Source organism: Podarcis vaucheri (genome assembly GCF_965113315.1).
Source record: "Podarcis vaucheri genome assembly, chromosome: 6".
NCBI lineage: Eukaryota > Metazoa > Chordata > Lepidosauria > Squamata > Lacertidae > Podarcis > Podarcis vaucheri.
The window spans coordinates 7,068,963-7,094,772 of record NC_138764.1 but is presented as its reverse complement, the minus strand read 5'-3'; the positions used below and the strand labels follow the sequence as shown (position 1 = coordinate 7,094,772).

General features: G+C 43.4%; 1 protein-coding gene and 1 long non-coding RNA gene across 7 annotated transcripts in view; one reads left to right on the top strand and one right to left on the bottom strand.

Moving 5' to 3' along the window:
- Positions 1–8,655: 8,655 nt before the first annotated feature.
- On the bottom strand, positions 8,656–9,410 carry LOC309535739. Its single transcript, XR_014221365.1, has 2 exons — positions 9,033–9,410; positions 8,656–8,772 (listed from the first exon to the last, which is right to left on the bottom strand). It is a non-coding gene; the product is annotated as an uncharacterized lncRNA (long non-coding RNA).
- Positions 9,411–9,555: 145 nt separating this feature from the next.
- RC3H1 (ring finger and CCCH-type domains 1) overlaps positions 9,556–25,810 on the top strand; it is a 65,879-nt gene continuing 49,624 nt past the window's right edge. For all 6 annotated transcript variants that reach the window (XM_082229034.1, XM_082229033.1, XM_082229032.1 and 3 more), the window contains exon 1: positions 9,556–9,717. The gene's annotated coding sequence lies outside the window, so the exon portion shown is untranslated. The remainder of the gene's footprint in view (positions 9,718–25,810) is intronic.

The window sequence follows — 25,810 nt, the reverse complement described above, 5'->3', positions numbered from 1 at the left end:
TCTGTTAATTGTTTCAGCAATTCCTTTCCATCTTCTTCTGTTTTCTATCCTATAATTGTCTTAACACATTCTAACCATATTTTTCCCTTTAAAGCTCAATTAATCTATTTATACTTAATTCCAATTCCTATCCATCTTCCCCTGTTTTCTATCCTATAATTATCTTAACACATTTTAACCTTATTTTCCTTTAATACTCTATTAATCTATTTATACTTAATTCCTTATAACATTTCTACTGAAGCCATATAACTTCATTCCAACGTTCTTCTAACATTCATTAATTTTACAATATTTCTGTAAATAATCTTTAAACTTTTCCCAGTCTTCTTCCACCAACTCTTCTCCCTGGTCTCGGGTCTTGCCAGTCTTTTCCGCCAATTCTATCTAGTCCATCAACTTCATCTGCCATTATCCAACACTTCTGTGCTTCCAGGAGACAACCATTCTCTCAGCCAGCAAAGAGCAGATGATTCACAACAAGGTTTAGGGGTCTGGCAGGGCAGGTCCACCTCCTTCTTTAGCATCCGTCAATATCTTAAATTTTACTCGAGGCTTCCTGCCCTGCCAAACAACTCCAAAAACATCCCTCTGCCACCTCCTGATACAATCTATCCCATCCAAAACTTGCACTATTTGAAACAAAAGCAACATCCCCGGCAACACAGCAACCCTCATCCCCACCACAACGACTCGGCCCAACAATAGCAACTTCAGATTTGTCCATATTTCCCAATCCCCCTTCTCTTCAATCCAACGTCCTTCACAGTTACCCTTAAATAAATTCACATTTTTGGTGGCCATACTGGCCCCCAAAAGCCTCTCTTTCTCAACCGATGTTAGTCCAGTCTCCTCCTGAAGCTCTGTCAGGCTTTCCTTTCCCAATTCAGGTAGGGCTCTGGTCCTCAAATTCTTCTGTTTTCCTTTAAGTTCCATCATAACAGATGTCACATCGAATTGCCTTTGAATGGATGGGGCTCTTTCACACTCCAGTTGTATTGTTTTACATTCAGCAGCAAGGGTTTTCTCCCTGACTTCATCCGCAGTTTGCCGTGTTGACGTAAATTCCTGTATCGATCTCTGAATGGTTTCTGTGTTGGTGTTCACCTTTTGTCCCAGATTGTCTATTTTCCTGTGAAGCTGTTCCAACGAATCATTTATTTTCACTAATGCGACCACTAAGGCCTCTTCTGTCGACATTTCACCTGTTTTTTTCCTTTCCATTTACCATAACACTTGAGAAATTCAAGGTCAATCTCAGAGTCTCACAGTTCTTATCTTGCAGCTGGAAGTCCCCCTAGCCCAGCTCTTATAAAGTAACCAATTTCAAAGATTTCCACTAGAGGGAAACAATGTCCCCTTTAAACACAACTCATACAATCCAACGTTAATTTCAGATTTCAGTTACTTTTTACTCCTTTTTAGAAGCATCCGGAGACAATAAAAACAATGTATTTCTCTTCCTTTGCTAGCTGTCAAGGAACGTTCTATGTGCTGTCAATGAACATTCCAAAACGTCAGCCCTACTGGCAGCCCATTTCCAGGGTCAGAGCAGCTTTATTTTAACTCCCTTCACTCTCTCCTGCAGGCATACTCAGTCCACAACCTCCCCCCCCCCTCTTCTCCTGCCTCCAAGGGGGGTTTTGTGCTCTTTACCGATGGAAATTTAGGCTTTTGCAAAAGGCTTTCCAAGACTTCAGCCTACAGCCTCCTTGCCTCAGTCTGTTTACAAGTAGGGAAGGCGGACTTCCTGTTTTGAACCTCCCCGTTTCGATGCCAAATTAAACTTTTAAAATCTGATTCTCCCGTCTCAGCTCTACTCATGGGTAATTACTTTGGAGTCAAATTGTCCACAGGAAAAAGTCAATGCTCTCCGGCAACAGCTATGCGGCTTTGCTCCGTGGAAGAAGCAGACGATTCAAAGCACCGCGCCACTCACCCCACGTCGCTCCGGATCCCCGAAACCGGGTTTCCCCGCGAGTAGGGGAGGCGCAAAAGGTGCCCGCCGAATCCCACGTTCACAGGCTTCTCCGCCTGTGATTTATATGGGTCTCCGCCTTCGCCGTGGTGGCCAGACCCAAATTTCCACGGAGCAGATTCCTCCCGGTCAGAGGAAATCCGCCATTGCCGGAGGCACCAACCCGGAAGTCCTAAATTGCAAATTTTTTAAATGTAGCAGCTCTGCATGAACTCTTGGACTATTTGCAAGCTTTAAACTTTGTCATAAGACAAACCTACCTAAAATGTGCATTCTTTACAATATATTTACATGGTTACATTTTTGTTATTTTTTAAACCATTCTGTGGATATTCAAACAAAATATATTTCTCAAAATAAACATTTCAATTTTGCTTCCCATACAGAGGAAAGAATAGAATCACAGAATGGCAGAGTTGGAAGGGATCGTGAGGGTCATCTAGTTCAACCCCCTGCAATGCAATAATTTCAACAAGATCATACACGACACCTATGCTTAAAAACCTGCAAGAGGTCTACCACCTCTTGTGGCATCCTGTTCCACTGTCAAACTAAAATTTTACTATTTGTAAGTACATAGTGTTTGACACCCCCCCCACACACACACTCAAACCGTAGTGGCATTATATAAAAGTGGTGATGTTGCTTTAAAAATAGTTTATATGTGTGAAATTTTGACCCACCAGTCTCACAGAGACAAAATTTGGAGCATAAGAGGAGTCCTGCTGGATCAGACCAAAGGCCTGTCTAGTCCAGCATCCTGTTCTCACTGTGGCCAACCAAATGCCCGTGGGAGGCTTGCAAACAGGACTTGAGTGATTTTCAGCAGTTGGTATCCAGGGTCATGCTGCCTCTGACAGCAGGATACAAAATAGCTCTCATGGCTAGTACTCAGTTACAGAATTTTTTCTTCATGGATTTGTCCAATCCTCTTTTAAAGCCATCCAGATTAATGGCCATCACTACATCTTGTGGGCATGGACTTGGCAGTTTAGCTATGCACTGTGTGCTGTGTTCAAGCTCCTGTCTCAAGGGATATTAAGAGAAACGTAACTCACTTCTTTCCTTCCTCTGTTGGGGGTGTGAATATTATTAGTCAGCTTGTGTTAAATATATATTGGCTCTTTAGGTGGTGTGAGAGCTATTTCTCTGTGGTGCAATCCTATGCTGCTGCTGCAGTTATAAGTACAGTGGTACTTCAAGTTACAGACTCCGCTAACCAGGAAGTAGTACCTCAGGTTAAGAACTTTGCCCCAGAATAAGAACAGAAATCATGTGGCAGCGGGAGGCTCCATTAGCTAAAGTGCTACCTCAGGTTAAGAACAGTTTCAGGTTAAGAACAGACCTCCGGAACGAATTAACTTAATAACCAGAGGTACCACTGTATAAGCACCAGATTCACATGGTGTGTGTCCTCATAACAGGCAAAAGTCAGGTAGGGAAAAGCCATGCAATTGAGCCTGCCCACATAGTTCTGGCATTGAGACATACTCTACCTGTTGGAGTTCGCACAGTTCAAGTAGGTAGAATCATACTGGGGGAAGGGATCTTGGAGGTCATCTGGTCTATCCGCTTGCTCAATGCTGTATGCAATTACAGCATCCCTGACACACGGCTTCCTGGCCTCAGCTCAGAATACCTCACCAAGTCCCAAGGCAGCCTACGCCATTGTCAAACAGCTTTTGATCATTAGGAGTTCACTCCTAGTGTTATCTATGCAGTTAAAGTACTTATATTCTACCCCCAAATCACTGTAACTGAGAACAATGATAAAGAGGATTCTCATAAATTATGGGGAAAGGAGGGAGATGTGTAGCATCATGTTTGAAAGAATTCTAACTGAGTTAAGTGGGGTTTACCTCTGAATTATTACACAAGATTACTGACTTACTCTGAGCTAGGCTATGAAAAGCTGGAGTCAAGGGACTTGTTAAAGTCATGGAGCTTTGAGGAAATTCCTGCCTGAGGAGATTCCTGAGGAGATTTGAGGATTTTCTTCCTTTAAAAAAATCTGTTTATTTTAATTTTTTCAGCTATAACAATGGAAAACAGAACTCCTTCCATCCTCAATAGTACACTGAGTTGGAGACAATTATAGCGCTGACTATACTAGAAAAGGTTAAATTTGGCAGTCACACTGTTTAAATAAAAGTGCCTTTCCATAGATTTCAGTGGGACGCAGGTAGTCTGTATCCTTGTTCTTTTTGGAATGCATGAGAAATAAAACTGAACCATGTGGAAGCAACTGTGTCAGTCAGTTTACTACCCCTTTGTATCCATATCTGTAGTATTTTGTGACTTTTTTGTTACTATTCAATTTTTTATTTTCTCATTGATTTTAAAACAGTAACAACAGAACATTTATTCTAGTAGCCAGTCCTTCACATGCTTGCTCTGGCTTCTGCTGGAGATGGAGAACGGTAGCAGAATGAACAATTCCTCATTAAACAAGAGAGCTCAATACAGCTCTGCTTTACCGACAACAATCTTGGTCACTTCCAAATTGCTATCACCACACCTAACCCTCATTGCAGGGCACATGGATATGGGTCAGGTGAGAGGCATGGAGCTGAACCTACAGGTCTGGTCTGGCACACAAACACAAGATGTTCAAAATGGCAGTAACATTTAATGCTCTAATGCTAATGATGGGCAGCTGTAGGGTTTCACCAGAAGGTTTATAAGAAACAGTGATGCACAAAGGTTTAAGGTGGAAAGCTGTGCTTCTCTGCCAGGGCTGTTTATGTACAGTGAGTTCAGGTCATATGCACACACCACCAGCACATATACACCAACATGTTGGTAAGAGTTATGAGAAAACAGATGAGCTTTTTCTGAACACTCACCAATAAAGCTTGCTAATACCAAGTTGATTCTGAAATTATCCAAGAAGAGCTCAAGCTTATTGACAGGAATAAGCCAGCAGTAGATCACATGAAGTAAGTGGACTTAGTGCTTTATTAGAAAGAACAGGATCTACGCAGGAGTGTCAGACCTAATGAGCACAGCAACTCTTATTTGGTAAGGCTTGCCCCTATGAAGCAGTTGTGGCGACTGAAGGTCCCTACCTTCTCACAGCTGCCTAAGTCCCCTCCTCTCCAGGGTTTTCCCCCAAGCAATCTGACATTGTACCTGTGATGCTAATTTATCCTCTGCCCTCTTCATACCTTTTCTGGTTCTGGGACACTAGTGGGGAGGGAAGCTTGTTGCAGCAGGAGAGGGAGACAACTGTGACTTCACCAGCTGGACTCATCTCTGCCTCTTGGCCTCCAGCATCCCACTCTCCTGCTTCAGCTTCTGATTCTGGACATCTCTCCAGTCCCCAAGCTCTGAGCCTTATTTCCTTGCTGGTTCCCCAGCTGGTTCCTCCCACCATTTCTCTGCATCCCACCAGTCCCTGACTCTTATCAATTACTAACTATAAATACTGCAAATATGTGACAATATCATCCTTCCTTCCTAAATAAATAAGATTGAAATTCTCTGTGAACTTACTTAGATATACATATGCACAGGACCCAGAATGCATATTACAGAATTTTAGAACAGGATGACAACAGGAATTTGTGCAGTGCTCTGAAACTTCCGTGAACTTTCAGAAATTACAGATGGATAGCTCTGTAATTACAACAGTAGAGGGCATCAGATTGTCAGCTGAGCATCCACAATTTGCTATGAAGTGGTGGACTTTTCAGGGCAATATGACAAAGAATATTAAATAGCTTAATTAAACATCCTGGCATGGGGCTGATAAAGACCTCTTTGGGATTCTACTTTCTAGGTTGCAGCCAGAAGCATTGCAGGTGAATACAAGGAACAAGCCAGACAACACTGTTGGCCAAGGCAATGGTGATTAAAGCACAGTCAAGACCTCGCAACAGAGGTGGTGATTTGTTCTGATGTGTGGTTCCTAAGGATGGGTTTCCTCAATGGTGCCGCTATACAATGTACAAACTCCCCCTCCTCTATTGTCATAATTGACCACTACCCCAGCTATGCTAAGGAGATTGCTGGTTAGAGAGGGTTGCAATCAGAGGATTGATATGACTTGAAATATAATTAATTGACTATTGTATTTTCAGGGACTTTACCAGCCTATTCCCTCCCCACATTGTGGCAGCACAACTGCTAGACCAGGCATAGGCAAACTCGGCCCGCCAGATGTTTTGGGACTACAACTCCCATCATCCCTAGCTAACAGGACCAGTGGTCAGGGATGATGGGAGTTGTAGTCCCAAAACACCTGGAGGGCCGAATTTGCCTATGCCTGTGCTAGTCTTTTGATAGCCACATCTTAGGAAACAAAGCGGGGAGTGGGCTTTAAACCAGTCTTCCACATTTGTGTTTGTGAGTAGAACTTGTATCCTAATCCCAGTGAAATTTTTTCTAAAGCACCCAGAACTACCATTCCCCCATACTGATTGTAAATTCCATTGTAGGCACATCCAGGATGTGTTCTGGGTCTGGGCGTGTGGACTTCCTTAATTCCGAATAGAGGCCATTGACTCACCTATGGCCATGACTCACCATTGACTCACCTATGACTACAGGACATATTGTGCAGAGGTGTGTAATTGCTTGTTCCGCTGTATGCTTGGGAGTTTTTTTTGGCATGTGTGTATGTGATGAGGTGAATAAACTGTTAGTGGGTCTGTGGCTGGGGGATAGCTTTATGTTTGGAAATATCACTCATCAACACAAGTAAAAACTCAATGTTGTGCCCACTCTGAGGCAGTGATGGTGACAGTGGCAAATATTAAGTTTTCTTCACAGTACAGTGGAACTTCGTTTTTTGAGCGTCTCGGAAGCCAAACGATTCAGAACCTGAACGCCAAAAACCCGGAAGTGAATGCGCCTCCAAAGTTGAACAGCTTCCAAGGTGCATTTCTCAATTTTCTCAATAGAATTTGCCGACTGCCCATTGCGCCTTTGTTGTTGAATGTTTCAGAAGTCGAACAGTCTTCCGGAATGGATTACGTTTGATAACCAAGGTTCCACTGTATTGCCCATTGCTTTTACAAGTGGGTTGGGACATCCTGCAATCTTGTCCAATAGAAACATTCTAAAGTTATATCCCTTACTGGCTTACCAGCGAGTCACTGGGTTACCCTCTCTCATGAGTCCAACTTTTCCTTTATGGCACGTAATCTAACTAGACTCTATGTATGCAGGTTCAGAGGTAAGTACGGTACTTGCTCCCAGGGAGGGTGATTCCTCAGGCAATTACAGGTTGCACCTTCTCTGCTGTTTCTTACCTAGGCTTTTGTGTTTAACCTTTGATATTTTGTTTCCTAGGTTGCCACCCTTAGCCTGGGTGTCACCATTGTCACAAAAGGGAAGGAGTGTTAATGATTGATACTGTTGCATGCCACCCCAATCTCCAAATGGTGAAAGATTCCAGGGGCCTCACCCATTTGCCATTTATCACAGAGCCCCTTCCTTTGTTCTCCTTACAACTCACCCCAAGGCTAGCCTGGCTATTATTTTAACACTTGCTAGATCCAGGGATGAGAGGGATCTAGCACCCAGTTTAAGATGCACACACTCCAAACTCATAACACTATCCTTTACTAGGTGATAGTTGCAAAGCAATTAGGAAAAAGCATTGTAGCATTGACACAAGAAAGCTACCTTCCAACCCCTGCCTCTACACTCCTCAATGTATTTTTTTCTGAGTTCCCTTTCTTGCTTTCCTTTCCTCTTCTGCCCTTCTTAGCCTTCTTAGTTTTATTTCCTCCCCCTGTCCCCATGTATGTCCTCTTGGCTTTCTCAGGCATTAATTTGGTCCTGCAGCAATGGCTGATCATGCCCTCAACCCAGACAGAACAGAGGCACTGCTAGTGGGAAGTTTGCTTACCCAGGTAAAAGGTATTAATCCTGTTCTAAAGGGCTGTAATTTTCTCTAAAGAATCATGTTCATCACCTGAGGGTGGGTGTGCTCATTCATCAATTTTTGTAATGGGCAGAAATCGGCTCTGTAACCCAGAGTACCTTTCCCCAACTTAGGAAGTTTTGCCAGCTATGGCACTACCTGGTCAAAGTAGCCTTGCTTCAGCAATTCATGCTTTGGTAACCTCCTCTGTGGACAATTGCAAAGTATTATGAGCACTGTTGCTTTTTAAAATGTTCTGGAAATTTGTGTTGGTTCAGAAAGTAGCCAACAGACTGCTGAGACTGGATTGTATGAATCACACCACACTGGTGATCAAGCAGCTCCCCTGGCTCACAGCCAACGAGGGAATATCAAACACCTTCAATTGGACCTGGAAAAGGCCCTTTGCAGTTGTGACCAGGGTGCTTCATGGACTACCTCTCTCCACATGTACCTGTCTAATTGTTGGGATCTCCTTCAAAAGCTCATCTCAAATGGCCCTGCCAGGTAGGTAGAAGGGCATTTTCAGTGGTGGCTACCCAGCTGTGGAATGCTGACTCCAGAGTGGTGCCCTTTTTATTCTCTTAGGCCTGTTGATGTCTCAAAGCTTTAAGATGATTTTACCTTCTGTGACTTGTCTTTTAATGCTTCATGCATACTGTACTTCCAAAGCAAGCAAACAGAGCAGGGAAGTGATTTTCAAGTTTCTATTATTCTGCTTTTGGAAACTGCAGCTAGCTATCAAACAAAGCATGTATGTCTCTTTTACACAAGGTACTCAAGAAGGAAATGCAACGAATCAGAGTTGCTGTTAGTTGACATTTTAATCTCATTTCAGGCTGGGAAGCCATATTTCAGACAGAAGAAATGCATGGATCCTTGTGCCATGGTTCAAGACTGGGGATGCTAGGAGCCATGGGATCTGAAACAAAGAGCAGTTGCTTTATCCTTTTGGCTATGCCTGGTATAGAGCGACGCATGGGCTAGCTGGCAAGGTTCATCCTAGTTATTAAAGCGCTACATGACTCTTTGTTGTTCATGATAGTAAGTTCAGTATGGCTCTGCACCTGAATCACCACATGTAATCAATCTTTGCCACGGAAGCCTTGAGTCTTTTCCTACAGCAACTACTGTTATTTTTAAGCTGCCTTTCTCCTGGATCCTGCACTCGGGGTGACTTACCAGCAGGAGACACGAGTACAATAAAAAAGCGTAGCTACACACTCTGACGTGAATTGCAGTCCAAGCTCATGCATGTTGACCGGGTTTCACAAGGCCCAGGGGCAGGAAAGTATGCGCTGTATTGCAGCCTGAAAGTAAAGCACTGAAAGTTAATCTCTACGTAGAAGGGGATTTTCTAAAATAAAGAGCATTTCATAGCAACTCTTCAGCTGCATGCCGTCGTGGCTCTTTGGATTTCGGAACAATACTTCTACCACAACTGGTAAGCCAAGGTTTCCTCTGCTTCCCCCTCACAGATTATATATGTGTGTCTGTGTGTGCATATATATATATCCACCCCCCCTCTATATCTCCACCCCTCCCCCTATAAATGGAGGGCGAGGCCGCGGCGCCTGGCGGGCCCGCTCCGCCCCTCTTGGGCCGCCGAGCAGGAAGGGGCGGGCGGCTGCCGGGCGAGCGAGCGAGGCATTAGCGGCGGCGGCGGCCCTGGAGGCGAGGCAGGGCTTTGCTGCTGAGGCGCCCAAGATGGCCCCTGCTGCAGAGGCGGCCGTGGCAGCAGCAGAGGGCCGGAGGGCGGAAGGGAAGGCCGCGGCCGGCCGGCTCCTGCTGCTGGCGGACAAGGAGGAGGAGGGCGCGACGGCCCCGTCCGTGGCCCGCAGCTGAGAGGAGCTGCCGCCGCCGTGAGGTAAGCGGAGTCTCCCCGGTGGGCGGGCGGGTGGCGGGGAACAATAGGGCGGAGGCTGCGGCCTGCTCCTCTCTTTTCCTTCGGGCGGGCGGCGCCTCTACCTGGCCGGCCGGCCGGCGGGCCCGGCATTGCGGCCGGTGTCTCCGTGCGAGGCGCCCCAGCGGCCTCTTCCACCATTTCCCCTCCACTTCGCCGAAGCCTCGCTAGGCCTCAGGCTTCTGCCGGGCTCGCTTTCTGCCATCCCCGCCCCCGCGGCTTCGGAAGAGGCCGGGAAATTTTCTGGGGGCCGGGGGTTACACGCGGTCTCGACTCATTCCGGGGGTCTGGGGTATAGTATTCTTGGCTAGGGCATGGTGCGCGGGGTGGGTGGAAGCCCTTGCCAGGTGCGATCCTCACTGACCCTCCGTGGGAATGAGCTCTGACAGCTCAGCCGTAGGCATGTCTACTCAGAAGCGCTCCCATTAAATTCAGTGGGACTTACTCGCGAGTAAGCGTGTGGGGGTCGCACTCTAAAGTAAACACACATAGATCGGATCACGTTGCACACGTCCATACTTCTAGGGGAGAGCGCTGTCCCACCTGCTAAAAGATCACACATGCTTTTATTCTGTGCTTCTGTTCCCTAAATGCAGCTTCTGTGTTCAGTCTCTGAAGCTTATTGGGGTCTGACATTGACCTCCCCATGATCTTTTGAACATTATCCCTGGCAGTGGTCACTGTACTCCAGGGAGGAAAGAAGCGTTAAAAACACAGAACAAAGTGTAATTCTAAAAATTCTTGAGGCGTACAAGTACCCCTGCCTTCTGTATATTTATCATGTATGTAACTTTCAGTGTCATGGTTTCAGAGGATTGGACAAAAGTCTGCTTCCCAGGAAATGAAGGATCTGGTTTGGCTACCTGAAGCAAGCAAGCAAACCTTTGTGTTCAGGGAGAGAGTTGATATTGAGCAGGAAGTGACATCTGCAAACAGTTCACCAAGAAGCCATGTAAAATTTCATTGCACAAAATGAAGGCTGTTAACTTTATTCCTCACCCATCTCTTCATAAACACAACTGTCACACTGTATTATTTTGGTAGAATAAATTGTGATTTAGTTATTTATTGTGACTGCTATCAGATAATGTTTTGGTTATGAGAGAACACTGTGAATTGTGTTCATGAAAATTAGCAGGAATTTGTATTTACTTACCTGTTCGCCACATGTGATGAAGATCACATAGAATTCATTATTTAAGGAATTTTTTACTCCATTCTTTAGCTGAAAAGCCTTCTAGAATGGCTTACAAAGATCAGGATCAATATAGTCCCTGTACCCAGGATTATATTCTAAAATGATATGTAAAAATGCATTCAAGTGAGTAAACAGAATGACAGGGCCTGAGGGGACAGGTCAATCTGCCTTTTCTCTGCTAGCTCAGCTTCCATCATTACTTGGTATTGAACCCCCATCATATTTAGCAAATATGAAAACATTATGTCCTGGCGGAATAAGGACAGATAAGTTGCTCTTTACTTCCTCCACCTGCTCAGGTTCTGTGCTGGCTGTAGGGAGTGAAATCCCTTCCACGCTTGACCAGCCCAGAAACCAAACAAGCTGGCAGAGGAGGATGCTGTGATCAGTCCTCCTTTGCCAGACTTCTGCATTTTCCTGCAGGATCTGCAGAAAGCAAAGCTCCTCCCTGCAGGTATAGAAAGTATAGAAAGGGGGTGCTGGTGGCAAAAGGACAAGGCGATCATTGGCTTTGCTACCAGCCCACCACATTTATATGCTAAAGGCACAACACACAAAGCCCACATATAGCATATAAATCAATTGGGCTAATAGAAGAGGCAGATACAGTGGTGCCCCGCAAGACGAATGCCTCGCAAGACAAAAAACTCGCTAGACGAAAGGTTTTTTCATTCGCGATTTGCCTCGCAAGACGAATTCCCCTATGGGCTTGCTTCGCAAGACGAAAACGTCTTGCGACTTTGTTAAACCGTTTAAACCGTGCTTCGCAAGAAGAAAAATTCGTTAGACGGCAAAAATTGCGGAACGAATTAATTTCGTCTTGCGGGGCACCACTGTAAGTGCTCCATTCCTCTTCTGGTGCCTGCTGCATTTCTGGTCCACGGGTTTTTTTTTTGTTCTTTTTACTAGCAGATAATGTCCCTTGTAGGGATGTGGGTGGCACTGTGGTCTAAACCACTGAGCCTTGGGCTTGCCAATCGGAAGGTCGGCAGTTCGGGTGAGCTCCCATTGTTCGGTACCAGCTCCTGCCAACATAGTGGTTCGAAAGCACGTCAAAGTGCAAGTAGATAAATAGGTACCGTTGTGGCGGGAAGGTAAACAGTGTTTCTGTGTGCTGCTCTGGTTTTGCCAGAAGCTGCTTAGTCATGCTGGCCACATGACCCGGAAAAACTGTGTGGACAAACGTCGGCTCCCTCGGCCAGTAAAGCAAGATGAGCGCCGCAACCCCAGAGTCGTTCATGATTGGACTTAACTGTCAGGGGTCCTTTACCTTTTTTTAATGTCAACCCTTAAGGCTGTGTGTGTCTTGTACCCAAAGGAAGCTTTTGATTGGATGTGATGAAATCCTTTCTTGTAGGAGATACTGTACTAGAAGTGTTGGTCACCATACAGATTACTCTCTGGGTCTTTTGTTAGTGCTGGTGTTGCCTTAAGTAGGTTCTTTCATTCTGCTGTATGGCAGAGCTTACGTAAAGGTAATATTTATATAAATTGTGATTACATGCAAAACAGTTTGATTGCTGCAGCTCTACACATTTCTGTTCATTGATCATGCCAGAAATAACATTCACTACTGTCATATTTGGCAATAATTTTGTCCTGGCTCATGGACAAGTTACTGTGATGCTTGCAACATGCTCTTATACATGTTTACTCAGAATTAAGTCCCACTGAATTCAGTAGGACCTGCTGTCAATTGAGTGTGCATAAATTGCAGTATTAGCAGGGGTGGGCAGGAGGTAGATTGGAAATTTGGTAGATTGGAACAGTTTTCTGACTTCCCTTTGTTGGAACAAAGACAGTTCCCCTGAATTTAGCTGTTAAGAGACCCTGATGTGTGATAACTAGATATATAGTTAGATTATAAAGGTAAAGGTACCCCTGCCCGTACGGGCCAGTCTTGACAGACTCTAGGGTTGTGCGCTCATCTCACTCTAGAGGCTGGGAGCCAGCGCTGTCCGCAGACACTTCCGGGTCACGTGGCCAGCGTGACGAAGCTGCTCTGGCGAACCGGCACCAGAGCAGCACACGGAACGCCGTTTACCTTCCCGCTATAAAGCGGTACCTATTTATCTACTTGCACTTAAGGGTGCTTTCGAACAGCTAGGTGGGCAGGAGCTGGGACCGAATGACAGGAGCTCACCCCACCACGGGGATTTGAACCGCCAACCATGCGATCGGCAAGTCCTAGGCGCTGAGGTTTTACCCACAGCGCCACCCGCATCCCTCTAGTTAGATTATACCAATAGGTAATTTACTCCTTTCCTAAGCCATCATCTTGCATATGTGCCTGGCTTTGGTTGGTGCACCTTTGGTTTCCAAAAAAAATTAAAACATAACCCACAAATCTAGTTGCCCATTCTTGCTATATTTTACAATGTTAAATTATCCAAATTTGTTGCCATGTCTTCATTATGAAGTAGTAATGTTCATTTACTAAACACGCTTACAATCTAAAAATGACACTTTGTTGTTTTGTATGATAATGGTCACGTCTCCTCTACATGGTGGTTTCTAAACTCATGGTATAAATGTCCTTTGCTTATCACAATGGTGATCATCTTCAGTTTTCAACTCCCCACTTTTTTCAAACTGGAGAAATTAAAATCTCATTAGGCTACAGTCCTAGACTCCTGGATGCTGGTGACTGGTGTTGGGAGTTAGAATGATGTGTAATTGTCTCTTTGCTGATGGAGAAGAATGCCACTGGTGGGTGATGTGATAAGACTGCCATATTTCACAGTAGCCAGTGAAATGGATTGTTTTGGGGCAGGGCACCAGAGGCTTTGAATTTACTGGATCCAAAGCCCCACAGATCCCTAAGGAGCCTCTGTCTGGAGCTACTACAGCAGAAAAGAAAGAAACCTTTCACCCCCATCTTTTGTCATGGCTGGCAGAAGCCAACAGGGCTTCTGAGTACCACTTTTCTGCTCAGGTCCTGGTTTTGGGTTCCCACAGGTATCTTGTTGGCCACTGTGAGAACAGAATGCTGGACAAGATGGGCATTGGCCTGATACAACAGAAGTACTGTTGGTAGGTGGGGCTGTTGGGTTTACATCTGAAAGAGCAGGTGGGTAGCTTGGGGATGCTTCTTGAAGCAGGGCTCCTGTTTGATGTATGTGTGGCAAAGGATGCCTTTTTCCTGCTTCAGCTGGTACACCTACTACAACCCTTCCTGATAAAAGGTGGACCTTGCTGCAGTCATTTATTCTGTATTGACTTCTAGATTAGATCGCCATCACAAACTGTATGTTGAGTCTGCCATTAAAAAGCATTTGGAAACTTCTGTTAGAGCAGAATGTTGATGGGAGCTTTGATTCTATCACATTGGTTCTCTGTGATTTTTACTGATCTTGCCCTGAAAGCCCTTAATATATTGGGGTAGTTTAGGAACTTTCTCTTTGCATATGTTCATCCCCACATTCTTAGATCTTTAAACCTCAGTAGGTACATTGGTGTCAACTGGAGATAGGACATTTTCTATTCTGACTTGTATGCTATGGAGTACCTTGCTGCGCCAGGTAGCTGTAGAGTGGTTAATCGTATAGTTTTGCTGGCTCAGTTTTGTGCTGCTGCAATTTTTAAAACAGTTTGTATACCATTTTTAATGTCTCCTGTATTTTTTATGAGACAGTTTGCTTTTATTCTGTATTCATTACAGTCTCCTCAGAAAAATAGGTGGGAGAGAAAATGTAAAATGGGAATTTTAAACCTACAAAACAGCAGGGGGGGGAAACAGCCCATCCTCAACAGCTGCGTACATACCTCATATCCAGTTTTCTTAAAATTTTGTACATTTGTTGAAGGATCAAAACTAAGTTTAAATCTAAATTTTTTTAATTTTTATTTCATCCTACTTTCATTTGAACTTTAAAAAAAATGAATATTTTTTCCTTGCCAAAATCCTTAAAAGCGGAGCCCAGAATTCAGACATTTCAAAACTAAAAATAGCAATCTCTCCACAACTTCATAGGCTTTAATATGATATGTCACATGATGGACTTACTTTAAATGTTAAAGTTAAGTTACAAAATTTAAAATTTAAAAATGATTAAAAACTAATATAAGTTTTTAAAAAAATCTGAAAAATGTATTTATTATTTCATATTTCTAAAAGCTACTTGAAACTTTCATCTTGGGATCTGAAAGCTACAGACAGCTTTCAGGGTCACATGGCCAGCATTACTAAACTGCCTCTGGTGCAAGGAACGCTGTGCCAAGTGCCAGATGCATGGAAATGCCGTTTGCCTTCCTGCCACAGTGGTAGCTATTTATCTACTTGCACTGGTATGCTTTCAAACTTGTAGGAGCTGGAACAGAGCAATGGGAGCTCACCTCATTGTGCAGATTTGAACTGCCGGCCTTCCGATCAGCAAGCCCAAGAGGCTCAGTGGTTTAGACCACAGTGCCACCCGTGTCGCTGTTGCTGGAGAACAGACTGGGAAAACTCTGCCTCTTGTACGTACTGCTCACACCTCAGTTAGATGGGGGAACTGAAGCTAGATAATGTTGTCATGGTGGTTCTTAAGTTGTTCAGGTCCTAACAGTTTCAAAGGCAAGAAACAGCACATTTAATTAAAACTGTGGTTAAATGGGTAACCAATAAAGATTGAACAACAAGAGCATTTGATGCATTTTATGTTCTTTTAAGTAGCAAATTAAGTTTAGATTGCATTGTGTGTACAGTCACCCCCCCACTTAATGTTCTGGGCCTCTGCGCATATAAGCGGAAATTGCATAAGTGGGGGGAGCCCTCTAAATGCCCAGTTTTTAATTAATATTAAAATTATTAATTAATTAATTTTGTATCCTGCCCTATACCCACAGGTCCCAGGGCGGATCCTGCTCTCCAGCTCTCTCTCTCGCCCTCTTTCTACACACATCTCTTTGTTCAACTAGAGCAGGGGTCTGCAACCTTTAAGACAAAAAGAGCCACTTGGACCCGTTTCCGAAGAAAAAAAACAACTGGGAGCCGCAAAACCGGGAAGGTGACGTCGGGACGGTGCGTGACTAACGCACGCACCGCCCCCATGCGACGTCACAGCCAGTACAGCACCCGCCACAGTGGGGAGTGTCGGGGCACACAATGCGCCTCCTCCCCTTGCTAGTATCCGCCCCGGACCCACGGCAAAGGTGTAAAAGAGCCACATGCGGCTCCGGAGCCGCGGGTTGCAGACCCCTGAACTAGAGTTTAAGCTCTGGGGCTGGCTGAAGACTGGAGGAGTTGTTAGGCTGATGTCTAAACAAAGCCCTGCAGCACCTCCAGTCTCTTTGGGGCTTCCTCTGCCCTCGTTGACATCCTCTTTGGGCTCCAGAGAGGATCTCTTCACAAGCCATGAGGACTAACTCTCTCCCGCCATTTCCTGATTTGAATTTATTTTTTTCTTTCCCAGCACTGTGCAGTCACACAGAAGTGGGAGCGATGCCTGCATTCATTTTTTTATTGGATTTTTTTTAATCTTGTCAGTATATCAGGTTGACTATTTTCTTTTAAATATTTATATTCCACTTCTCCAGGCAAAGCCTGTTCAAAGCAGTTTACAACAATAAGTAGTTAAAACTGTAAAAAAATTCTCGAGGAAAAAAGATAAAAAGCATTCAGAAACTTCCGTACCATCTGATTAGCTCTCAGACTGGCATCCTTTATCAGTGCTGAATTGAAGTAGAGTTAAATGGGTCAATCTTGTGTATATCTACTCAGAATTGAGCCTCACTCATACATTTTCTATTACTGGGGAATGATCAGGAGCTCACCAAGTTAGTGGCTAAATATCTCTAATTGGTTTTTTGTCGTCGAAATACACTGCAGACGTCTGATCTCCCTGGAGACTTAGAGATGTGACGATAGACTGCTCTGCCTCCTTTCTTTTAGCAAATGTTTTGTGCCACTGGGGAAGTGGTAATTCTGTACTGATTTGTTTTGGATGTTTTTATGTGATGCCAATAAAAGGTTTGATGATGATGAAATTGAGCCTCACTGAGGAAAAGGAAGCTTACTCCCAAGTAACTGTATGGCACTGTAGCCTCAGGCACTTTCATGTGAATAAGTCCTATTCATAGAATCATAGAATCTTAGAGTTGGAAGGGACTCAAGGCTCGTCTAGTCCAACTCCCTGCCAAGCAGCTAAAGCATCCATGTCAGATGGCCATCCAGCCTCTGCTTAAAAACCTCCAAGGAAAGAAGAGTCCACAACCTCTTGTGGGAGTCTGCTGCACTGCCAAACATCTCTTATGGTCAGAATTTTTTTCCTGAATGTTTAGTTGGAATCTCCTTTGTTGTAACTTGAAGCCACAAGAAGTGGGACTTCTTAGTAGAAATGTTTAGGACTGTGCTCTTGAGCAGCCTTCTAATTTGCAATCACCTTTCCACCAGGAATTTGCATTTAGAGCCAAATTAACAAATGATATAAGTGTGTAGACCACCACTGAGCCTCTTGGACTTGCTGTTTGAAAGGTTGGCAGATTGGATCTGCGTAATGGAATGAGCTCCCATTGCCCTGTCTCAGCTCCTGCCAACGTAGCAGTTCGAAAGCACACCAGTGCAAGTAGATAAAGAGGTACCACTGTGGCGGGAAGGTAAATGGCATTTCTGTGCGCTCTGGTTTCCGTCATGGTGTCCCGTTGCACCAGAAGCGGTTTAGTCATGCTGGCTGCATGACCTGGAAAGCTGTCTGTGGACAAACGCTATCTCCCTTGGCCTGAAAGCGAGATGAGTGCCGCAACCCCATAGTTGCCTTTGACTGGACTTAACGTCTAGGGGCCTTTTACCTTTACAAGTGTACAGGAGACAAAGTGCAGGCTGAATTCATCTTAATTTGGCCCTCATTTATTATAAAGGTAAAGGTAAAGGTTAGGTCCAGTCGTGGATAACTCTGGGGTTGCGTGCTCATCTTGCTCTGTAGGCCAAGGGAGCCAGCGTTTGTCCACAGACAGCTTCTGGGTCATGTGGCCAGCATGACTAAGCCGCTTCTGGCAAACCAGAGCAGCGCACGGAAATACTGTTTACCTTCCCGCCAGAACAGTACCTATTTATCTACTTGCACTTGACATGCTTTCAAACTGCTAGGTTGGCAGGAGCAGGAGCAGGGACCGGGCAACGGGAGCTCACCTCGTCACAGGGATTCGAACCGCCAACCTTCTGATTGGCAAGCCCTAGGCTCTGTGGTTTAGACCACAGTGCCACCCGCGTCCCTTTCATTTATTATAACCACATTTTAATATACTACTTGGTTTTTCAAAGGTGGTAACTTCACAAATTTATTTATTTATTACCCCCCTTTACTCTAACACTCCAGCATTAAAACACAATATTAAAAGCAATTTGCAGCCATAAAAATAAGATGTGTCCTAAAAATATATTTCAGGTGTCAAAAGCAAGAGTTAGGTGTGTCTTCAGCATTCTCCAAAAGCTGTATGAGGAAGGTGCCAGACACACTTATTGAGAAAATCTGTACTGGGCTTCTAAACTGAGAATCTTTGTTGTATTAGCCTTGTTGATGTTTAAAAATGTGTAGAATAAAATATGTAGCATTTTTTCAAGTATTTTAAAGAGGAAAGTGGTGAGCCACATATACATTAATCCTTCATCAGCCTTCGTCTTCTGCAGAGTAACTGGATCAATCTTCCCTATCATGCCCGGGATTAGAGGCATCCTGTAAAAGTGAAAGAGGTTATTCCTGCTTCTCTCTATTTTTAAAGACAAATGCAAATTTGTGAGCGGTGTCAATCTCACATCACAAGTTATTTGTATACGACATTAAAACTTTGGGTGGGAGATACAGTGTCTCTCTTGCACCTAGCATGATGTAAGAGACCCCTCCTTTTCTGCTGTGTGGAGAATTTGTGGGAATTATATATTACTTTGCTGTGGGCTTCTAGGAGGAAATGGTGGCCAGAAAGAAAATTTGTCATTAGCATTGGCAACTTCTTTTGTGGATTCCTGATCTGATACAATTGAGTTATCTCTTATGTTTGTTCTGTATCAGGTACTAGTATTCCTTGTGAAATGAGGCAGACTGCTGAAAGAAAAGCCTGCAAAATGCTGTGATAAAAATGAAAATGTTGAACCTCCAGTTGACTTCTAAGGGTGTAGAAGTACTGGCTTCAGAAAATTAAGATGACTGCACAATAGTCTGGATTTTATTTTTTAATTTCTTAAGAGAATCAGTTTTTAATATTTGACACAAGGAAAAAATCAAGCTGAAATGTAATCTGACATGCAGGTGTTAAGTGATAAACTACATTAGCATTTCTACCAGAGATTTACTTTTTTGCCAACTAGAAAAAGTTTATTCTGTAAACCCACTGTGTTCTGCAGTCACTATTGGAATATGTAACTAAATCTGGACATTCTATAATCCACTGCAATGTGATTTGAACTGGTTTGGGGGTTTTTTAGTGGAACTATTAATTGAAAAATTTCCCCAGGCTAATTCAGATGCAATGCTAAATCATAGTGGGGAACTTCCAGGCCACAGATGTCAGGGCCTGGGCAGAAGAGGAAAGGTGGAGGCTGCCTCCCCATCCTGACCCTTCCAGGGAGGAGGAAGAGGAAGACGGTTTTGATTTACAACAGGGGTTTGAGGGAGGACGCAGCTCAGAGGCAGATGAGGGGGAAAGTTGAGAAATAATGGGAGAGGAGGAGGAGAAAACAGCTGATGGACACAGTGTCTTTAGAAAGCATTCCAGACCCCCCTCTCCCAGAACCCGGCAAGCCTAAAAGTAGGAGAGCAAAGAGCTCAAAGACAGAGGGGACGTAGCAGCACCCGTGTAGGAGACGAATGAGGAAATGGGAGAGAGGGAGGTAGAGATTCACTTGGGACAACGCCATTATCCAAAAGGCTGGGTTCTATAGCCTCGCTCTGTAAATACTGAATTAAAATAGGATGGTAAGAAACATTCCCTTGGCTTTGCACGTTCCTGGGCAACCAGCCAGGAGTTGTTGGCAGCAGCCTGAGAAAAGACCTCATTATTCCTATGAGGCCTCTGAAATTGACCCACCAGGCCATTTTGGGCAGATCATTCTGATCTTCCTCATGTTTGATGTGGTATGATTACAGCTGATTGATTGATTCATTCCAGTCCCATCCTGCTGCTGAAAGTGGCCTGTGTAGGGTTTGCCTCTTGATCAGCCCTTCTGACTGGAAGTGATTCCTCACCCCTCCTTTAGCATTACAAGAGCATGTCTAGGTTAGACTTGGGCTCATGTGCTCCCTCCTTCCTCCTGCAGTGTGATCATGAGGAAGAGTTTGGAAACTTTTCCTTCTGTTTTTGATTAACCGCAGCTTGTTGTGTTGCCCAAACCTGGGCCGGCAAACTGCTGGTTAACCTTAACTGCTTTATGGAACAATCCAACTTCACAACATAATTCCAAAATCAGGTTTGTTTAAGCAAACCATAGTTAAGTTTTAGTATTCAGCTGTAACTCTAGTACAGTGGTACCTCAGGTTACATACGCTTCAGGTTACAGACGCCACTAACCCAGAAATATTACCTCGGGTTAAGAACTCTGCTTCAGGATGAGAACAGAAATCGTGTTCCAGCGGTGTGGCAGCAGCGGGAGGCCCCATTAGCTAAAGTGGTGCTTCAGGTTAAGAATAGTTTCAGGTTAAGAATGGACCTCCAGAACGAATTAAGTTCTTAACCTGAGGTACCACTGTATTCAGTTTTAGCATTCAGAAGTAATTGTAACTGTGATTAATCTGAAATGGAAGCTTAAAATTGTTAAGGTTTTTGTTGTCAGCTTGTTGTTTATGCTGGCTCTTAAACATTGTCTTACTCAGAATTTTACTGCCCTGAAAAATGTGTAAGAAGGCCAGAGTTGGGATATAAATTAATAAATGAATTAAGGGCAGCATATGAATCATAAATCACAGAAATGTAGAGTTGGAAGGGACCCTCAAGGGTCATCTAGTCTGCAAGGCAGAAAACTCATATGTGAGGATTATTACTGACTGTGTGGCATTAGTGCCACAGTTCTTTGGGGGCTGTTCTGTGAGATTAATGATTCTGGAAAACTGACAAAGTAGCTGTCATGCAGATGTGTTTCCAATAGATTACATTCCAAAATCCACAGTTGAGCTATGTCTTTATTAGAGCCAACCCAAATATCACAAAATAATGAAGTAGTTTTTTGATTTCTTCATTATTCACCATCGGGTTGGAAGCTCTGGTTGAATGTCAAGCAAGCAGGCATGGGGAGAGAAACAAGCTCACTTGAAGGTGCAGCCTTTGTGGCTTCAACATCAAGGCAGCTTGTTTTTCTCTCCACTCTTTGTTTGCTTAGCATCTATCCTGAAGAATTCAAAAGCTTGCTAGATGTTTTGTCACACTTTGACTGTTATAAAGATGTTGTCTGACTGATGGCTTCCTTTCATTTTAATGGATTGTATGTGATGGTTTTATCATAAGAACTGGCCCCTGGTGGTGAGAGTTTATGCTTTACTTTTACTGTCATCTGCATGGCAGCCTGTTGTCTCTAGACTACCATGGTGGTATTGTCATTGTGAATTTTGGGTAGCCTTAAGATTCTAGACCAGTCTTCTCCAACCGGGTGTCCTCCAAACATTTTGGACTAAAGTGCCCATAATCTCTAACCACGGGTGACATTGGCTGAGGCTGATAGGCATTTTAGTTTAAAAGGTGACTAATATAAATTTATTGATTTCATTGGGGGCTACACTGAGTATGTTAGATATACTCATTAAGAAAACAATGTGGTTAAGAATAGCAAAGCAAACAAAGTGATTTGATTGAAAATCCTAGGCCAAATCTTCCTACTTGCTTACTAAATATTTGGCCTTTCCCCAAATTCATCCAAGTTACATAGTTTAAGAAAGAATTTCTAAGTTTCTTACAATGTCCTAACATCTAACATTTTTGGATAAAGTTCTTAATTACCTAATTGGTGCTATAGGCCAGGGTGCTCTTGTCTTCATCTGGAAAGTTAGACAGGAACAAAGGGAGAAATGAGTCACTCTGCAAACAACTTTTGGACCACATATTTTCCATCTTTTATGTTAATTGAATTCCTTACGTAGGTGAGCCCACCTGTATTGATAATGGCTGTCCATAGTCTAACCAGGGAAATCATAATTGGACTGTTGTGTACCCTAGTCTCTCTGATACATTCTGATTTTTTTTCCAAAACAGTCAAATAATGTTATGATTCCACATTTGCTGAGACATTGATTATCCTCTTAGTATCTTATTAGCCACGATGTTTTCTTTACCCTTGCAAGGTTCTTATCCAGGCATAGGCAAACTCTGGCCCTCCAGATGTTTGGGACTACAATTCCCATCATCCCTGACCACTGGTCCTGTTAGCTAGGGATGATGCCTGTTCTTATCACTCAAACATGCTTTCCTCCTTTGTTATATTAAATATATATCCTTCTTTATCCCGGGAGTTCAGTGCAAGTGACAGCATACTTAAAAAAGTACTAAGCATAAAAAATACTTGCAATTGTAAACTTGGCAAAGGACATATTCAGCTAAATCATTGAGATGGAAACAAGCATAATGATTCCCACTAGTGCAACAGGACCATCCACCCTTTCTTACCTGCCTCACACCCTTATCAGATCTGCTCCAGAGAGTCAGGAGAAACCCCCATTGGACCAGCAGTGTTCACACTGAGGGAATTCCAATTTTAGAATTCAGTATAATTTATGAACACAATTCAATGGGTTTTCATAATGTCATCAGGATTAAGTACTTTGCAGTACAGTATTTGTGACAACCTCTTTTTAAGAGTTGAAAGATTCTTTTTTCTACTGAAAGTGAACTGATTTTTTATATATTCACCTTGTGTGTTCCCCTCCTACACTCTAATAGATAGCATGACACAAGCAGCTGGAATTGGCCTGATTTGATAGTAGTTGAATGAAAAGCGCTGTCACAAGCTGTTCTGGTTGAAGGTAACAAAATATTTCCCATATGAATCCATACCTTTTTCCCCGATAGCCCTTTTCTTCAACATTGGGGCAATGGTTTTCTACTTCAATTTTTTTTTTCTATTTTGCTTGTAGAGAAAAGAACCAAAAATTGCATATCGCAAGGAGTGATATAAGGAAGTAATCACTAGTGGAACCCCTGTGCCTGAAATCCAGAATATAGACTGAGGTCAGATCTAGATTCACCAAACTTTGTGGGGAGCAGGAGAGTGGCAATGAATATGTACCCACTCTGAATATAGACTTGTAACTTTGATAAGACACTACAAAAAGGATAGCCCACATTCATGGTGTTGTAATAAGGGCTCTTCATAGACATGACCTAGTTCCTCAGGTAAAATAGTTGGTTTATTATTACACAGTGGTACCTCGGGTTACAGACTCTTCGGGTTACGCATTTTCAGGTTACAGATACGCTGAAACCCGGAAGTACCAGAACAGGTTATTTCCGGGTTTCGGCGCATGCGCAGATGCAGCACTGCAGGTTGCGAGCGCTGTGGGTTACGAACGTGCCTACCGCACGGATCACGTTCGCAACCTGAGGTTCTATTGTATTGCCTTCATTCTACCCTTCTACAGAGCTCAGGGTGCATGATTTATCCTTGCAACAATGTTTTGTGATACATTACATGGATACTGTGACTGGGTTTAAAATGAGGTTAATGGCCAAGCTGGAGATTCAAACTGAAGCTTTCCAGGTCCAAATTTACCACTGTTCACTTCTCATGAAATTCTGGCCCATGCACAGTCACCATTCTAGTGAGATTCTTCTGTGAACCTCATTGTAAACGTTTCCTAGCTTTTCCAGGGCAGAAGTAGAAATGTGACATGTTCTCTGTCCATAATTTCTTATCTGTCATTTTCAAAAATGCTCTGCATTGTCTACAGAACAGCCATAGGACTTACAGAAGTTATATTAGCTTTTGGATTAGGGGTAAGGACATGGTTGAGAGAATATTAGTCATCTTTAATATAATATATTCAAAGAGGTTATAGTAAGAAGACATCTTAGTGGTATATATAAACAGCCTTCTTCATTCTAAGAAAGTTCAAATGACAACAAGTTGTGCTAGTATCCTGCCACAACATGGTTAGTAGAGCTGTTACTATCTCCCATTTCAGTACAAGATGAATGGATCACAGTTAAGTCATTATGAGGCGCTTAAGTTGGGCTTTGTTCTTGTCAGCCAATCACTGGGCTTGCACTTGGTTGCTTATTTGAATAGCCAGACCTATATAAGATTATTTCAGGGGACAGGGTATGAGCATTTTCAGGCAGGCAAGGAGTTTGGCTGTGTGAACTTAAAGTCAAACAATGGCTGCTACCACCCGGAGAACCAGGAAAAAAAGCCAGGTGCATCGAAGGCCCCGGTACAGGACACAGTATAGGCAGAGAAGGCCCAGAGGGGGGAAGATCCCTGGGAGGCGTGCAAAGCATGGCCATGGAAAGAAGCTCCCTGACAGAAGGCCCTCCAAGAAAGCACAGAAACTGCGGCTTGACAGTGTTCGGATGACCAACGAGGCCCAGAACATCCTGCATTTCTGTGTGCATGACCTCTACAAGAAGGTGTCCTTGGCTGCTGAGCGCTTGAGGAAGAAGAAGCGCCATGTCTCTATTACTGTCTCAGATGTAAGAAATGCCCTGAAAAAGATCATGCCAAGGAAGTATGACAGAAAGTCTGTATCCTCCATTTCCTGCAAATGCCGTTAGAGACATCTCTCCCCTTTCCTGTGACAGGCTTAGAAAGGAAGAAAGAAGGGAAAGGGGGGAAGCAGTAGCCTGAGAGAAAATCCAGTACTTTGCCTGCCTGAAAAAACACCACCTTCAAATTTCCAAGCAATCCTGTAACCTACCTTTTTATTACTGGATCAACATCGCCACTAATGATGAACTCGAGGAAGGGCAGAATCTGGCATTCTGAAGATCATGACAAGATGATTATCATATTGCCCTTATGCTGAATCAGGGAGATGGATTATTGGGTGTTGGAAGAAAATGACTGTCAAGTTGTGGAATATCAAGGACTCTAATCAGCCACTGTGGAGCATGTGAGGTGTTCCCTAAAGGGAGACATATTCCCTTTTTCAATAAAACAGGATCTGTGCAGGAGAACTCATTTCGCTGTGTCTTTAATATTCTGGTTCTTCAGAACCATACATTTATTAGGGGAAGGCTAGTTTATGTAGTTTATGTATGGAGGCTGTATTTTGCATACTCTTTAGAACTCTTTAGAACTTTTAATAATGTTTGACTACGTTTATAAAAATAAGTGATATCAGAATTAAATAGAAATGGAATATGTAGGATGCAACACATTGGCATTTTAATCACTGAATATTGCTGTAAATGTGTCTTGAATTGCATTGCCTTCTTTAAAACGGTGGAAAAGGAATTTTATGTTAGGACATAAATTATGTTAGGACATTATGTTAGGGGCTTTATCTGAGAATATGTCCATATTGGTCCCAAAGATTACCTGATAAAGGGCTTTTTTGTGTACTCACTTTTTGCCATGTATGTTCAGTCTCGTAGCAGGTGTTATTTTAAAATGGTGATTAGATAGTGAATTGCACTGGTTCTATTCCCAGTGTTGCTTCCTTAGATGGAAAGATGTTGCAAGTAGGCATTTTGGGAAATACAGTAAGCACTTAAATTGTTAACCTTTCAGGGTGCATTATATAAATTGTAATAACTGCTAGTTGCCCCAGCTGCAAATCCATAGAAAAAATGTATTGCACCAGAAGAAAAGAGAGATTATATCCTTACATCAGGGATATTATATGCATATGCCGTATGGTGACTCCTGGGGATAGGCACCCCCAAACATTTGACTTGATGGCTGGAATTTATTATTGGAAACCCTTTTCTCCCTTTGTCATTGCTTTTTCTCCTTGCCCAAGAAAG